The sequence below is a fragment of the Macaca nemestrina genome, chromosome 7 (genome assembly GCF_043159975.1).
Source record: "Macaca nemestrina isolate mMacNem1 chromosome 7, mMacNem.hap1, whole genome shotgun sequence".
Lineage (NCBI taxonomy): Eukaryota > Metazoa > Chordata > Mammalia > Primates > Cercopithecidae > Macaca > Macaca nemestrina.
In genome coordinates, this window is record NC_092131.1 from 984,023 (window position 1) to 1,002,721 (window position 18,699).

An 18,699-nucleotide genomic window follows, 5' to 3' on the forward strand; every position below is an offset into this window, starting at 1 on the left:
ACTTTTGGTTTAGGCTCCAAAATGTAGATTATAAAATTCATCAACCTCATTTTTATGTCAAAAGAAATCTGCATAATCTGAATGTCAACACTTTTTGGAATCTCTTAAATGACTGAAGTAGCAAGAAATCTTACCCACTCCAAAAACTGGATAGACGGACATGCCTAAAATGGCAGTTGACACTTGCTTGACTAGAACAGAGGTTGCAGAAGCCACAAGATATTGAGGGCACTACATGACAAGCACTATAGACATCTGAAAGACAGATGTGGACTCAGTAAATGCAACAGTTCCAGAGGGTCTTTCACTTCTAAAGTTTCTCTACTTTCTCTCCAGAAACCTCAGGATTCTAAAAAATAAAATCCAAATGCATTTCCTGTGGATCAGAATTGCAGATGATTAATTACTGAGAAACATACCAGGAGCCTGCTTCAGGAGCTTCTACAGGGAAGGACTTTTCCAGAACCTTATCTTATGTGAACAAAGACAAATCTTCCCTTCCAGATTTTTCTTCCATCCTTCCATTATTATACAAATGAGCAAAGTTAGCCAATAGGGGTAAGAAGTAAGTAAATAGTCCAGGGACGCTGAAACCACAAAAGGGATTAACTGCCAAAAATGAGCTTTTCCCCCTGGTGACGCCTGGTCAAGGTCACAGCCCAGAAGAGGATGCCGATCGCGTCTCAAGGTTTCCATGGTCAGAACAGGCAGTGCTTCCCCGCACTGCACAATCCATTCTAACCAGGATGATGGCTCTGGATTAAAGATGCAAATATGGCAATGCACAGACTCTATCTGAGGAGAACATAGGGAAACTAACGGAAAATGGCAGAGAGTGAGACAAGACAATAGAGGAATCCGAAGCCTCTGATATCACCATTTTTAAGACCAAGGTCTTGAAAACTCCCTGACTGACCTCAGCTTCTGTTATCATGAAGCTTTGCTGGATTCCTAGCTGAGAAAATGAAAAGAACACCTGAATGCACTTCCCAAGTCTCCCCTTGTATCCTGTTTGCTTTAGATCTCTAGGGGGAAAAGTCAGATACATGGGCCTAGTGTCAGTGTAGGTGGCACTTCCTATAAGCTACAACATAGGAAGAAGGGAAAATATGTGTTATTGGAATAGTGGATATGGAGTGGGGTGTCATCTGAATGTATCTGGACCTGCTGGTATTCTCAGGTGCAACATTCAACTGCAGGAGCCCATTGAAGAAACACGTCACTCCCCAAACTCCTGTGAGTTTCTGTATTCATTTTGGATCCACTAATGAAGTGAATCCAGAGCTCAGAGAAGGAGCTTCCTCCTTCATCATATAATCCTTGGTTTGGTTCACCCTGCAGAGTTCAACAGGTTTAGTAAGGCTAATCACTTGTTTCAAGAAATGGTGTCAGCAGCATATGGTGTCACTGAAAGAGTATTCTAAAACAGAACAAAGCCATTTCATGTTGGGCTAGAGAAGCTGGGGGTAAATGTTTTGTGAGCCCCAACAGGAACCTCCTTGCAAGGCAAGGGCTGGGCTGGAGAGTCACTCAGGAGCCACACAACACAGGTTCCAGCCCTGGAGCAGGTGCACAGGAGGCTGCTGAGAAGGTTTCCTCTGAAGGACTGAATCTTCCTTTGTCAGAAAAAAAAGCTAAAATACAAGTTCAACAAGTTGCTGATATCTGAACCATTCATACAATTTAAGGCAATGAGAACTATTTTCAAAGTGGGTTTCTGGGGTTATTAATATCTTAATAGTGAGAATATGAAGAATATGGATGGTTTTACTAATTCAATGGATACAGAATTGTGGCAGTCACTATATTTCTATAAATAAGAAATTCAGATTTCAGTGGTAAGTAATGTTGCCTACTTTGTGTGAGTGACAGGGCAGTGGTGGATCTTGGAGTGTGGCAAGGGCACTTACCAAGTGAGTCAGAAATCAATATGTAAAAATGAGGATCTATGGATATGAACTGAAAGTATGTAAATACTTCATAAAATACTAACAAGTGGAGTTCAAAATTAACCTTAAATTATTAAGAACACAAATTCCTTGACAATTATATTGGAAGCAGTGAGTTCATAAAGAACTCCAAACTACTGTTTCAACTTCTGATTCCTATTGTTCCTGAGATGAGAAAATCAGTTCTAATTACATATCCCATGGCAAATCTCTAAACCAAGACTGCTTCCATTGAAGATCGTGGGGAATCAGACGCAGGGCAGGTGCTAGAGACACTGGATCAGGAGTACCCAGCAAATCTCAGAGGGACCTGCTGGACACTCATATAGGAGATGAGCAGTCACTGTCTCAGATCACCAGTGAGCTGAGCTGGTGCTTGACAGGTCCAGAATAGGGCCAAGGCCTCTTCTCAGTGTCATGGAGAGGGATGGTTCCAGAAATCTTCCAGACGGTCTCTACACTTATAAAATGAAAGTTCACAATGAGGAGCGTGCTCTGAGGGGGCTTATTCTTCAGTGAAAGGACCTCTGTCCACAAACATTCATAAATGGAGCAGGACATGCATTTCATCAAACAGGATTAGGGCTCAGACCATCTGCATCTCACTCTCATAAGGCCAATGTGTCATTTACCTTCCCTTTCTTATCATGGATCAGGCTCTGAGGTACGAAATGTTCTGCCTCATGAATATGCAAATAAGCTGAGATCCACTGAAGTAAATAACCTGATATCTACTGGATGTCTGTGCCCTGAGAGCATCATCCAACAACCAATCCCTCCTCTAGAGAATGCCCTGAGAGCTCAGCTTCTCACCATGGACTGGGCTGGGAGGATCGGTTTTTTGGTGGCAGCAACTACAGGTAAAAGGAACACCTATTCCCTTGGATGAGAGGGGAACACTTTTCAGTCAAAAAGAATTTTATCCACTCTTCTGTGTCCTCTCCACAGCTGCCCACTCCCAGGTGCAGCTGGTGCAGTCTGGGGCTGAGGTGAGGAAGCCTGGGCCTCGGTGAAGGTCTCCTGTAATTTTTCTCGGTTCATCATCACAAGCTACAGTATACACTGGGCGCGACAGGCCCCTGGACAAGGGCTTAAGTGGATGGGATGGAACAACCCTAGCAATGGTAACAGAGTCTACACGCAGAAATTTAAGGGCACACTCAATATGACCAGGGACACGTCCAAGAGCACAGCCTACACGGAACTGAGCAGCCTGAGATCTGAGGACACGGCCGTGTATTGCTCTGCACGACACACAGTGTGGAAACCCACAGCCTGAGAGAGTCTGAGGGCCTGAGGGAGGAGGCAGCTGCGCTGGGCATGAGGAGATGACAGGGATTATTTAATTGTAGACTTTCTTAGAAAGTGAGGTTAAGTCATTGAAGAAAAGGAACAAGAGAAATGTGTATGCACTCTAATTATTTGAGAAATTTTCCGTACAATATTTACTCTGTAAGCGAAATTCAAGCAGTAGAAAGCAATCAAATTAATACAACGGATATAGGAATTGCTCTGAAGATACTAGTGTGAGCATGAGTTTTTGAATCCGTGTTGTAAATATTTTGGAACACAGCTGCGTTTTTATCTCTCTGTTTACCTCCGTTTACCTCCATTATATGAAATATCAGAATGTTTTAATGTTTTCCATAGTGTGCAGTTATGATTTGGGGCTCATGCCAGCAATGCATGATAGATCTCGGTTCTTCCTCATTCTTATTGCCATTTGGCAGTATGAGTATTGTGTATTTTAACCATTCTACTAGATTATTAGTGGTATCCCATTGTTGTTTAAATGCACATCTCTAATTAAATTTTTATATTCAATTATTTTTATATAATTATGATGAAGTGTCGTTATTCTGCTCATTTTTAATTTAACTGTTTTCTTTTATTCCGTTGTATGTTTCCTTACATACCCAATATAAAATTCATTTACCAAGTTTACATAAAGCCATTTGAATAATATGTGATTTAGAAGTGTATTCTCCAAGTCTGTAGTTGTCTTTTCACTGCTTTTCAGTGTCTGTGGCAGAAAAATGTTCATATACACACATATATATATGTATATACACACTTAGGTGTGTGTGTGCATGTGTGTATAAACTTGGATAAAATAATTTTAATTTTCCATAGATTATACTTCTTGTATTATTCTAAAACTAATTACAAAACAACTCTAACAGAGAAACTTGTGTCTCTAATCTCTGGCCACAATACAGCATAATTCTTTAAATTTCACCTACTTTATGGGAGGATTATTAACTTAAGATGTTTGAAATTCTTCTGCATAAAAAATGTCTTTTTTCCAACTTTTTAAAAGTTTAATTATCTGTTAATAACAGTGTTGATTCATTAACATTTATTTTTCACTATGGAGAAAATTTGATGTTACATTATTCATTTTATTGCTCAAATCACCACAGCTTTTTTCGGTCCTGTGAGCTCATTTAGTTTGGATTCTATTTCCTCACAGCACACCCCATCCTTTTGTTTTTGAACATGTTCCTTTGTCCTGGTCTTACAAGAAATTCCAAGCTCATTTTCTTTACTGTCTTCTCTATACATAGAATTAGTTATTTCTCTAACGATTTCTGGTTCCTCATATTAAAGAATTACATTAAAATACAAAATTGTGATATTGGGTGTGTGTTGTTAATGTGGTGTCAGTGTTTCTAGGATCTCTAAGCTAACAGCCCTGGAAAATATGCATGTGTGTATTAACCCATGTGTACATGCACATCTGAACTATTTCTGTACCTTATCTTCTGTACCTTTATTACATCAATTTTAGAAAACACTGGAATCTATAATCTACTATGATGCCACATGAATGTTTCTAGTCCTCCTTCCTTTCCTGTGCATAACCACCAACTGCAAAGTGAGGAATCCCCTCCCACCATATGCCATTCATTTAATGAGTGTACAAGTTCAGGATATCTGCACAGTGGTATTAGAATTGTTAACTTGTCCCCCTGTTTGAAGCATGTTTATCAATTAAAATACAGTGTTTAAGTGCAGTTTTTTAATACTTTGATTTACAAAGCACCTTAATTTCCAAAGTTATCTAGGTGAGAAATTTTATGTGCCACTTTCTTCAGTGAGGTTATTTCAAATATGCTGTGCACATTTTATTTGACATTTTGTAAAAGACAAAACTGTAGATCATATAAATATATGAAGGTTTTCTAGAAATTTAGAGAGAGGGTATGCATTATGAGAAACAGGCACTTTTTACAAACAGTGAAACTTTTTTATGATCTGCAGTAGTGAACACATGACACAATTTGTTAAGTCTCGCAATTTTATGATATAAAGTGTGAATCGAAATATATACAACTTACAGAATGATTTAGCACCTCCTGAACCTGAGGGTAAAATGCAGAGAGTATAAAAGCAAAATATCTAATAACTTTACACAGTGTGGGGAGGGAATTGCATGAGATGCAGGCAACAAAGAATGAAGTAACTTTCTCCATTTACGTATGTTTCTGTTCACATGAGACTTTTCTTTAATCAGGTTCATGTGCAGTCAAGTTTCCCTCCTGACAAGCAAATAATCCAGATGATTCGCATCTTCGCTTGGCCAAGAAAGATTTCCCTTAAACTTTAGCTCAGTTCAGGCACGCACTGTCTCTGAATGGGCATTTACTATCAGTCAATACACACACCTATCCCCACGTGGACTTTCCCTTGGACAAACACACGCATCCTCATGTTGACTCTTCCCTCAGACAAGCACACCTTTCCTCAGGTGAACTCTTTCTTCAGATAAGCACACGTGCTCCCACATTGAATTTTCCTCAGACAAGCACATATATCGGACACTGAAAAGCTGCGTGGTAAAATGAGCTCAGGATAGAGGTAATTATGGACTCCAGCTCTGAAAATTTGTAGAAATTGTCATTTTTAAAACTCTAACTGAAGATGTTGCTTTATTGTAGACAACAGGGGCTTACAGCTCTATTTACACAGACTACAGGCAGGATTCCATTTCCTCTGGGTAAGGTTTATGTTTTTTTACTGTACTTATTTGTTGATAAACATTGATACTATAAAGATACCCTAATGGGGTCCACATAAGAGAAAAAGAGTACTGGGCAGATCAACTCTGAAAATCTAGTCCCAGAAATCCTTTGACCCTGCCCTCCCTGGAATCCAGAGACAGAGACGGGATGAGCCCTGATGACTAGTGCACTTATGTCCCCAGGGAGAAAGACATGGAAATGAGGCCCCTCCCCTGCAAATGGAAAGCCGCTCATCCCCTGTTCCTGCAGGTCCCGGTGACGAGCCATCCCACATCTGTGTCCTTCCTCAGTGTCCACACCATGGGGTCTGTGCTGATCTGCCCTTCCCTTGTCATCACTGTCAATATTCGTATTCCTCATGGATCAGGCCCAGCCTCTGTGTGCAGAAGTCCCCTGTGAAGTTAACTGGTAGAGTCAGACAGAGAAATACTATAGACCAAGAATTCTCACACTCTTCTGCAAAGCCTCTGGATTCACTTTCACTGAAAACAGCATAAGCTTGGTCCAGCAGTCTTCAAGAGAGCAGTTGGTGTGGGTGATAACATAAGTAATTCAAGTGGAAGTTCCCAATGAGACTCTCCTTGAGTACAAAGAAAATTAACATTCCTCTAGACACTCTTATCAGAAAATCTCTTTTAAGATGATTAACCTGAGTGCTCAGGAACAGTTCCTGCGTTACTGTGAGGGACACCATGGAGGCATCACACTACCTGACTTCAAACTATACTACAAAGCTACAGTAACCAAAACAGCATGGTACTGGTACCAAAACAGAATTGTGGACCAATGGAACAGAACAGAGTCCTCAGAAATAATATCACACATCTACAACCATGTGATCTTTGTCCAAAATGTGAAAAAGGAAAATATTGGGCTAATCAGTGTCACTCTAAGTTTGACAAAGAAGGGAACCCGATTTTGGGAAATGCCAGGTGAGTCCCGTCCAGGGCTCCATTCTAAACCAGGGCATTTCCAGCTCAGGCCATTCCCTCACCCCTATACAATGTCTGTCTCCTGCCATAGCCAGTACTGCCCCAGTAGATTTATGCTGCACAAAAGCTGTGAGCCTTCTGCCTGGCGAACCCCCACAAAAGGTCCCAAGAGGCGTCTGTGGACTCTTGCCAGCAGGGACGATGGGATTACTTTTAGGAAGGTCTAGTTTAAGTTTAAAAGGGGTACAAATACATACAGGAGTCATTGATTCAGATTACAAAGGAGAAATTCAAATTGTTATGTCTACTTCTGTTCCCTGGAAAACAGAGCCAGGAGAGCATATAGCACAGCTCCTCATTGTGCCATATGTGGGAATGGAAAAAAGTGAAATTAAACGAACAGGAGGATTTGGAAGTACAAGTAAACAAGGCAAAGCAGCTTATTGGGTAAATCAAATTACTGAGAAACATCCTACCCGTGAAAAACTATTCAGGGAAAGAAATTTAAAGGTTTCACAGACAGCAGAGTGGACATTTCAATAATTTCTCTATAGTACTGGCCACCCTCATGGCCAATTCAACCCACTCAATTTATCATAGTTGGGGTTGGTAAACCCCTAAAGTATATCAAAGTGTTATAGTTTGCATTGTGAAGGGCCCGTTGGACAACCTGGGACTATTCCACCATTATAACTTCTGTACCTATAAATTTATGGGGAAGAGATTTATAACAACAATGGGAGCACAAGTTCTAATTCCAGAACAATTATATAGCCCTCAAAGTCAACAGATGATGCATGAAACGGGGTATGTCCTTGGTATGGGACTAGAAAAATATTTGCAAGGTTTGAAAGAACTGCTTCAAGCAGAAAGACAAAATTCCCACCAAAGTGGCCATTGTTAAGCCTCCAGAACCTATACGTTTAAAATGGTTAACAGACAAGCCAATTTGGATAGAACAATGGCCGCTAAGTAAAGAGAAACCGGAGGCTTGAGATAAATTAGTTACAGAACAATTAGAAAATGGGCACATAGCTCCAACATTTTCCCCTTGGAATTCTCCAGTTTTCCTAATTAAGAAAAAATCAGGTAAATGGAGAATGTTAACTGACTTAAGAGTCATCAATTCAGTTATACAACCTATGGGAACATTACAGCCAGAGTTGCCTTCTCCTGCTATAATTCCAAAAATTTGCCCTTTAACAGTCATAGATTTAAAAGACTGTTTTTTTTACTGTTCCCTTAGCTGAGCAAGACTGTGAATGGTTTGCATTTACAATACCTGCAGTAAACAACCTGCAGCCTGCTAAGCGTTTTCGTTGTTATACAGATGGGTCTAGTAATGGTAAAGCTTCTTATTGTGGATCAAAAAGTAAGGTTTTCCAGACGCCCTATATTGCAGCTCAAAAAGCAGCACTTGTCACTGTAATTGAGGTGTTGACTGCTTTTGATATGAGATTGACTGCTTTTGATATTAATGTGATTTCTGATTCTTCATATGTTATTCATTCCACACAGATAATTGAAAATGTTCAGTTACAATTTCATACAGATGAACAACTGATGCCTTTATTTACCCAATTGAAAACAGCAGTTAGAAGTAGAATGTACCATTTTTACATCACTCACGTTAGGGCTCATAGACCTCTTGCAGGACCTTTGACTGAATGGAATCAAATGGCTGATTGCCTAGTTGCTAATGCAATATCTAATGCTAGAAAATTTTACAATTTAGCCCGTGTTAATTCCTCTGGTCTCAAATGCAGATACAGCCTTACCTGGAAAGAAGATAAAAATATGATCCAATGATGCCCAACTTGCCAAATGGTACATTCCTCATCTTTTACAGGAGGAGTTAATCCTCGAAGATTGGAACCTAACTCTCTTTGGCAAATGGATGTCACACATATTCCCTTGTTTGGGAGATTAGCTTAGGTACAGGTATGTGTGGACACCTTTTCTCACTTTGTCTGGGCTACATGCCAATCAAAAGAGTCTTCTGCCTGTGTTAAACGTCACCCTTTGCAGTGTTTTGCGGTTATGGGCATTCCAGCTTCTATTAAACAGATAATGCCCCAGGCTATACTAGCCAAGCTCTAGCTACATTTTTCTCTATGTGGAATATTAAAAACATTACTGGTATCCCATATAATTCTCAAAGACAAGTGATAGCGGAAAGAATAAATCTCTCCCTACAACAACAGTTGCAAAAGCAGAAAGGGGCAGACAGATAATATGGAACACCACAGATACAACTGAATCGTGCATTATTAACTTTAAAGTTTTTGAGCCTGCCCAAAGGCCAGATGTTATCAGCAGCTGAACAGCATCTGCAGAAACCAGCTGCAAAGGCAGAAGCAGAAAAATTGGTTGGGTGGAGAGATCTGATAACAAAAAGTTGAGAAATAGGTAAAATAATAACTTGCAGTAGAGGTTATGCTTGTGTTTCTCCAGGCCAAAATCAACAGCCAGCTTGGATGGCATCAAGACACCTGAAACCTTATAATGAGCCAGATGCCAAGGAAGAGATTCTGGGAGGATCCTGAGGACACCCAGTTGCAGCCATGTCGAGGCTGACGCTGAGGAGGACCCCATCTGTCATGAGCAACACTCGTCAAACACACCCACCCACCTGGGGACAGATCAAGAAGCTGTCACAGATGGCAGAAGAAAACCTGAGGAAAGCGGGACAACCAGTTGCAAGAAGTAATTTAATGGGAGCTCTGATAGTAGCTATCACCACTGCTGTGAGTATTCCTTCAACAAGGGCTGACACAAAGAACAATTATACTTATTGGGCATATTTATCAATCCTGGCTGGTAATAATGCCTGGACATAATCGCTCTATGACACAGTTACACATGTTTTCTGATCTCAGTGTTTACCATAATAAATCTGCTCCTATAATTGAGGCATACCACCTTCAAAAACCATTTGTAAACAAAACAGAACCTGACCAGAAATAATGAACGTACTTGTTTAGGAAGATTGCATTGCAGAACAGGCACAGGTGCTGCACAATGATTCCTATGGAATTGTTGGAACCGAACTGTCGATTCCTTCCTGGGCAGGGGTCGCCGCAAAGGATCACCGACACGAGATTCACAGCAGAGAGTTATTTATTACTAGTGCGCTAGGGTCCCAAGCTCTAAGTTGGCCCTGGGACCCCGAACTGTCGATTCCCTCCCTGGGCAGGGGTCGCCGCGAAGGATCACCGACACGAGATTCACAGCAGAGAGTTATTTATTACTAGCGCGCTAGGGTCCCAAGCTCTAAGTTGGCCCTGGGACCCCGACTGCTTGTTACAGGCTGTTTATATAGGCAAACACAAGTTCAAACACAGCTTAGGGCGCGAAATTCAAACAAAGCTTTAGGCGCGTGGTAATTGGGTCTGTCTATGGCCTCAGCAAGGTGTCTTGTTCTAATTGGTTAGAGCAGGACCTTATGAGGTTTTTTTCCTGGAGTTGTTGATTCCGGGAACTTCGAGGCAGGGTGGGACCCCCGGAATTGGCAGGGTGGGACCCCATGAGGTTGTTTCCCGGAATTGGCAGGGTGGGACCCTATCAGGGTGGGACCCTATCGAGGCAGGGTGGGACCCTATCCAGAGCCACCTGGTGTTAATTTTTTTAAGTTCTTTTTTTATGAGGCCTAGTTTCTAAGTTTTATGCGGCCTAGTTTCAGAATCAGTATTAATTGGTCACCTAAGGGGATATTTAGCTTAAATTGCACCTCTCAGTCTGCATGCCATGGCCACACTGTGTTCAGCTGGTCTCAACAAAACAGTCAGATGGTAGAAATGATAAGAAGTACGGCAAAAGTTCCTATTATCTGGAGCCATGGTGGTATAGTAGCACCTCAACCTCAAATGATATGGCTCGTTGTAGGAACTAAACATAAGGATTTATGGAAACAATTAATAGCTCCTAATAAGATCAAAATTTGGGAAATAATAAAAAAGCATCTAGAAGGACACTCTACAAACTTGTCTTTGGATATTGCAAAATTAAAGAACAAATATTTACAGCATCCCAGGCACACCTGACCTTAATGCCAGGAACTGGAGTGCTTAAAGGAGTTACAGAAAAATTAGCAGCTAGTAACCCATTAAAATGGATAAAAACACTTGGAAACTCTGTGATTTCAATGACAATTGTGCTTTTAATCCGTGTTGTTTGTCTTTGCATAATCTGCAGATGTGGCTCTTGACTGCCGAGAGAAGTAGCTCACTGTGACAAAGTTGCCTTTGCCTTTATCAATTTGCAAATCAAGGAAGGGGGATGTGTTGGGAAGAAGCCTCCCAAAGTAAGGCCATAAACTGGCCCTAAAACCTGCCATAAACAAAATCTCTGCAGCACTGTAACATGTTCATGATGGCCATAAAGCCTATAGTGGAAAGTTGTGGGTTTACTGGAATGAGAGCAAGGAACACCTGACCTGGCCCGCCCAGGACAGAAAACCCAGAAAACCGCTCAAAGGCATTCTTAAGCCACAAACAATAGCATGAGTGATCTGTGCCTTAAGGACATTCTCCTGCTGCAGTTAACTAGCCCAACCTATTCCTGTAATTCAGCCCATCCCTTCCTTTCCCATAAGGGATACTTTTAGTTAATTTAAAATCTATAGAAACAATGCTAATGACTAGCTTGCTGTTAATAAATTCGTGGGTAAATCTCTGTTCGAGGCTCTCAGCTCTGAAAGCTGTGAGACCAGTGATTTCCCACTTCACACCTCTATATTTCTGTGCGTGTGTCTTTAATTCCTCTAGGGCCACTGGGTCTCCCCGACTGAGCTAGTCTTGGCAATGCAGATGCCAGGGAGGGCCGATGAAACACCAGGGGGCGCTTAGGACGCACTAAGGAGTGCTCAGAACAGGAGGGGTCAGTCAGAGCCACCAGAGGGTTCTTAGGACACCAGGGGATGCTCAGGACACAAGGGGACGCTCCGAACCACCAGGGGGAGCTCAAGACAACAGGGGATGATCATAACCACCAGGAGACGCTCAGGACACTGCGGGATGTTCAGAACCACCAGGGGGCGCCCAGGACACCAGGGGGCGCTGACAACCAGCCGGGGGTGCTCAGGACACCAGGGGGCGCTCAGGACACCAGGAGACTCTCAGAACCATCACTGGGCGGTCAGGACACCAAGGGCTGATCATAACCACCAGGGGTGCTCAGGACAGCAGCTCGCTCAGGACACCAGGAGACTCTCAGAACCACCAGGGGGCGCTCAGGACTATCAGGCAGTGATCAGGACATCAGGGTTAGCTCAAGATAGCAGGGAATGCTCAGAACCACAAGGGGGCGCTCAGGGCTGCAGGACGCTCTCAGAACCTCCAGCAGGCGCTCGGGAGTATAAGGCAGTGATCAGGACACCAGGGTTAGCTCAAGATAGCAGGGAATGCTCAGAACCACCAGGGGGCGCTCAGGACACAAGGGGATGCTCAGGACACCAGGGGACGCTGGGAACCACCAGGGGGCGCTTAAGACTATAAGGGAGTGCTCAGGACACCAGTGTTAGTTCAAGATAGCAGGGAATGCTCAGAACTACCAGGGGACGCTCAGGATGCCAGGAGGCACTCAGAACCACCAGGGGGGCGCTCAGTACTATAAGGCAGTGCTCAGGACACCAGGGCTAGCTCAAGATAGCAGGGAACGCCCAGAACCAGCAGGGGGCGCTCAGGACACCAGGAGGCTCTCAGAACCACCAGGGGGCGCTCAGTACTATAAGGCAGTGCTCAGGACACCAGGGTTAGCTCAAGATAGCAGGGAACGCTCAGAACCACCAGGGGGCGCTCAGGACACAAGTGGGCACTCAGGACGCAAGGGTTCTCTTGGAAGGTGGCTCCCTATCAAGTGCTTGGGGATGGTGTGTTTCTTTTTTTAGGCTTTGTGATTTCTCACCTGGTGAAACAAAAGTCTTCCCAGGATCTCTTGCCATTTATTTCTTGGAATGCATGTTTCTCTCCTCTACAAAATCTTAACTTAGAACTATAATTCAATTCTTTATATTTTTATAATACTAGCAATAATATCTAAGTAAATTTTAAAATGAAGAAATTGTATATGTTTACTTTAAACTATTTCCATAAACAGATTTCTGTTTTCTGCACTGTGTCAGTCACATAATTTTAAATACTTTTTTAATAATAACTCAGCATATGAATGTGTTGAGTTTATTTTCCTTTCATCTGCTGTTTATGGAGATGAAACATCACTTTAAGGGCTTCTGTCCTCCACTTTGGTGGTTCCTGGAGTTCTGACCCTCCGTCTGTTTCTCTACCTTCCCTTCTTCTGTTCACACTTTTTCTATTCCTCGGTCTCTGCTCAAGGAATCGGCAAGTCCATTTACTTTGTCTTATCCACATCTGGTGAATCAGTTCCCTTCCCTTCATGATCACTGAAGTCAACCAAGTATGGGAAGGTAACAGTCCTTAGAATATGCTCATCTACCTGCAGAATCCCTGCTCTCCTCACCCTTTTCTAGGGTCCTGCAGACATCACCCCATCCCATCCTCCCCTTCTCTAAATACCCCAGAGTGGGCTCTGCAGTTTCTGTTGCCCTCTGTGTGCTCAGCCCTGGGGCTCACTACAGTTTTGATGATAAAGCCCAAATCCCTATTGTGTTTGCACACTTTCTGACCACCGTCTAGCAAGCTGCCATTGTGAAGAAATCCTGGGGTGACTTTAGTTTTATATTTATGGATATTCTCTAGCATCCAGGAATATTGTAAAATAAGCGACATATAGAGTTTATGTTAAAAATTCATGTAAAACACTTGCAGAATAACAAACATTATTTAAATTGCAAAACGCTATCTTTTTTTTTTTTTTGAGACGGAGTCTCACTCTGTCGCCCAGGCTGGAGTGCAGTGGCCGGATCTCAGCTCACTGCAAGCTCCGCCTCCCGGGTTTACGCCATTCTCCTGCCTCAGCCTCCCGAGTAGCTGGGACTACAGGCACCCGCCACCTCGCCCGGCTAGTTTTTTGTATTTTTTAGTAGAGACGGGGTTTCACCGTGTTAGCCAGGATGGTCTCGATCTCCTGACCTCGTGATCCGCCCGTCTTGGCCTCCCAAAGTGCTGGGATTACAGGCTTGAGCCACCGCACCCGGCCGTGCAAAACGCTATCTTTTAAATTTAATACTTAATATTTTATTTTAATTAAATATTTAAATGTTATTTAAATTGGAAAAAGCTGACACATTTTTCAAAGCAGAATGTTATTTCAACACATTGTGTAATAAAATTTTAATAGAGATGCTTACCTTATGATTAATACATTCCTTTATAATGTATAATGTATTATTACATGCATTTAAAAAGTACACTGCTAGCAAAAATGAGAAGTAAGCCATAAGAGAATATATAAGGAATACCATTGTATATTTCAATGATACGTTTGCCAATAATGGCAGTTACAGTAAGTTTTACTAAAACATACATTTACATATATTTCATAATTTATATTGGAATATGCAGACATTCATAGAAGAATATTATTTTGAACTAAAACCTCAAACTATAAATCCAAATAAATTTAAATCAATTAATTAATTAGAATAATATAGAAACAAAGGTATGTTGCTTTGGTGTTCAGAAATGTGTTACTTTTGCCTGTGCTCATATATGTTTCATTGCTGAGTGTGGGTGTTTTTTTGTGTGTGTGACTATAGTTTTAAAATAGATTACTAACTGATATAGTCACAGAAATCTAAGTTTGTTTTTCTTCATGCTAGAAGTTAACAGAAAACTCACAAATGAAAAAAAAAGTCCTAGGCCAGGTGCAGTGGCTTACATCCGTAATCTCACCACTTTGGGAGGCTGAAGTGAGTGCATCACCTGAGGTCAGGAGGTTGAGACCAGCCTCATCTCTAGTAAAAATATAAAAATTACCTGGGCGTGATGGTGGCTGCCTGTAATCCTAGCTACTGGGGAGGCTGAGGCAGGAGAATTCTTGAATCTGGGAGGCAGAGTTTGGAGTGAGCCGAGATCATACCACTGCACTTTAGCCTGGGCAACAAGAGCGAAATGCTGTTTTAAAAAAAAAATCCAGAGAGCATTTGAAATGCCTGTGGTGTATTTAGGTGTCCTATTAATCATCATTTTAAAAACTAGCTAAAATGTTTTTAAACTTTTATTTTTGGTTCAGGGGTACATGTGCAGGGTTTGTTATATAGGTAAATTGTGAGTTATGTGGGTTTGATATACAGATTGTTTTGCCACTAAGGTAGTAAGTATAGTGCCTAATGGGTAGTTTTTCAGTTCTCAACCTTCTCCCATCCTCCACACTTGTGTAGGTCCTGATGTGTGTTGTTTTCTTCTTTATGTCAATATGATTAGCTCCCACATGTAAGTGAGAACAGGTGGTATACAGTTTTCTGTTACTCTGTTAATTTGCTTAGGATAATGACCTCCAGATCCAACTATGCTGCTGCAAAGAACGTGTTCTTATTCTTGTTATGACTGTGTTGTATTTCACACTCAAACATACAGAAATCAATGTGTTGGGAAAAAGCCAAGTGTTGGGAAAGAAGCTGAGGCAGGGCTTGCATATTTGACATAATGTCCAGGGCTCAGGGCATAAAACCCCTCGTGGCCTTTGGAATGTGTCTAGACTTGCTGGCTCCTTGCTTCTAGCCCTCCCAGGCTCCTAGATCAATTGTATTCCCATTATCTCAAGTAGCAGAACATGTTCCATATAAATGCTAAACCATCACAGCTGTAGATCGTGTGCTTGCCCTTTCGACCCCTACATTCTCACCACCTGTTTCTTTGTTTGATCTCCAATAAATAGCCTGGGCTTCCAGCGCTTGGGCCTTCACAGGCTCCACACTCGAGATGGTCTCCTGGTCACACTTTCTCTCTCAAACTGTCTTTTTCTCATTTCTTTGATTCTGTTGGACTTCATAGCCCCAGTGACCTGGTGTTGTGTTTGATCGCCCCAACATTTCTGGCACCCAATGTGGGGTGACAAAGACCCCGGTGAAGGAACGGCAGAGCATGTAAAAGTAGAGGATGCATCATCAAAGGACACCTGATCATGATTAAAACAATCTCGGAGGGAAAGCTGAGAGCTCAGCAGAACCAGGGTAACAATGGAACAAAGTGAAAGCAAACATTCTGCTTATTTAAATTTCTTAAGGCATTTATTACGAAGAAGGGAAGTGAAAGTTAGTACTCAGAATACGTTATCATTGATTAGTATAGGAAAGCAGTTTTGCCCATGGTTCCCGGAACAAGGGACTATGGAGTTGGATGAATGGGAGAGAACTGGCAGATACTTTTTAAAAAGCATCTAAAGATGGAGCAATATTCCACTCTCAGTTTGGTCAATGTGGGCACTAATAAAGACAGCTTATGAGCCATTTCAAACAGATGATGAGGCAGATTCAGATGAGAAAGAGGAGGACAAGTGTAAAAAAACTATAGATTCTGAATGTGAAGAATAGAAACCAGAGGAAAATAAAAGAAAGGAAAACTAAAAATGTATGTTTTACTAGCCCGTCAGCTCCAACTGCTGAATTAAGTGAATGGCCACCTCCTCTCTCCCCTTAATGGGCGAGAAAATGTATTAGCTACAAAACTTACTGCTCCTGTAGTTACAACATTAAAACCTGGAGCAATTGGTGGTGCTATACAAAATTCCATTCAAAAGGCTAGAGCTGACAGACACCTTGAAGCTTGGCAATTCCAGTTTCTTTAACGGAACCACCTTTCCATTTAAACTGTTAAAGGTATTCACACAGGCCATTAGTCAATATGGGCCTACTCTCCTTTTGTGCAAAGTTTGTTTAAAAATGTGACTCTTGATAATAGGTTAATACCATATGATTGGGATACTTTGATAAAAATCTGTTGTCACTCCATCTCAGTACTTGCAGTTTAAAACCTGGTGTGCTGATGAAGCTCAAACTCGGGCAAGGGAAAATACACAAGCACAGCCACCTGTGCCAGTTTCTGTTGAACATTTAATGGGAATCAGCCCTATAGGGGTCAATTAGGGGTCAAGCAGTAATGGAGAATGTTATTGTTCAGCTGCACTCTGTGTGCTTACGGGAATGGGAAAGGATAAATGTTACAGGGGAAAAATATCCTTTGAGTTCTGTCCGACACGGACCTAAAGAACCATATATTGATTTTTATTGCTCGGCTCCAAGAGGCTGTAAATAAAGCCATAACTGATAAAACAGCTCAAGAGGTTGTAATACAGCTTCTTGCGTATGATAATGCTAATGCGGAGTGTCAAACTGCTATTAGACCCCTGAGAGGGAAGCCTCACTTAGCTGAATATATTAAGGCTTGCAATGGCATTGGAGGTAACTTACATAAGGCTACTCTTTTAGCTCAGGCTATGGCTGGATTAAGAGTTGGAAAAACTATGCCCCATTTCTCAGGCTCTTGCTTTACTTGTGGGCAATTTGGAAACAAAAAAAGAATGTAGAAAAGGAAGTCAAAAGGCAAGAACTACTACCACCAAACAACAGAAAAGCCCCAGTGTGTGCCCCTGTTGTGAAAAAGGCCATCACTGGGCAAGTCAGTGTCATTCTAAATTTAGCAAAGATGGACCAACCTCCTTTGGGAAATGGCATAGAGAAACTAGGAAGCATCTGTAAATTGAACACCATCAGCAATAAAAAAATAACAAGTGACCGATACATAAACCATTACTGGTGAACTCCAGACATGATGCTAAGTGAGAAAAGTCAGTCTCAAAGATCAAAGGGACACAGTTGTCAGCACCACGGTCATCCTCAGGTGTCAGTGGTTTGGGCTGGGCTTTCTCTGTCTCTTTCCTGACCAGGCCCAGATGTTGAGCTTCGCCACTTGCAGATGGAAAATCCCACTATTTTCAATCATGCACTGAGGTTTGAAGTGCTTCACACAGACTGAAACAAACAAACACGGGCTCCTTTGAACAGTGTCTGGCATTTGTTCCAACCACAAGAGAATGTCCCCCCACTCTCTCCCTCCTCGGTTCTCTCCTGCAAGCCAGCAGCCCTGCAGTTTAGGCTATATCTCCCATACATCCACCCATCTCGTTCCAAGGGCCTTCCACTACACCCTCCACTGTTTTTGAGAGCACTGGCAGGCTTTGGACTTTTCCGCATTCTGTTGTTCCTGAAGTTAGGATGTTTAGGACCAAATTAAGGATGATATTTTATGACTGAATTCCAGCACTCCCTCTCCCCTGGGACAGAGCGCATAACCACGATTCTGCAGGTGGAGACAAAGTTGAGGGTTTTTTCTTCCTCAGCATAGGAACTGAGCTCTAAGTGGAGGGTTGGGCAGAAGCTTCCCACCTTCCCAACACTTTGGTTATGCTGGAGCGGAACCTCTGCCGAAGGACAGAGCTAGAAATCAGGGACCCAATGTTTCCAGTGGCACTGGACCCAGGGCAGAGCCTCCATCCATGAGTGGGGCTCCATGGAAGAAGTGAGTCTCTGGCTCTCAGTAGCTCTTGTCCAGAACTGAGCCTCAGCATCACGTGCTGTGGGCAGGGTCAGAGGGCCAATGTCCTGGCCCCTGGGGAAGAGTTTCCTCTGGTGGGAGCTGGTAGAAGGTGTCCTGTCTTCTTGGCTGCATCTTCTGTAGTGGAGGTTACAATACATCATGCTAAGCTTGGATGTGGAAGGAAGTAAGAGCGTCTTAGATAAAATATGATGACTGGCCTTACTGAGTTTTCTAGATTTTCCTGAATAAATGTTTCTTCACTTGCTGTATGCTGTCAGAGCCTTTCCAAACCCTGTAATTTTCCAAAATAATTTTCACTGGTCTCCTGAGGGCATGGATT

The 18,699-nt window shown here is 42.3% G+C and overlaps 1 long non-coding RNA gene across 1 annotated transcript; it reads left to right on the forward strand.

The window, feature by feature from the left end:
* Positions 1 to 859: 859 nt before the first annotated feature.
* Positions 860 to 9,925, forward strand: LOC139364074 (uncharacterized). Its single transcript, XR_011625316.1, has 3 exons — positions 860 to 1,236; positions 8,673 to 8,847; positions 9,361 to 9,925. It is a non-coding gene; the product is annotated as an uncharacterized lncRNA (long non-coding RNA).
* Positions 9,926 to 18,699: the final 8,774 nt, after the last annotated feature.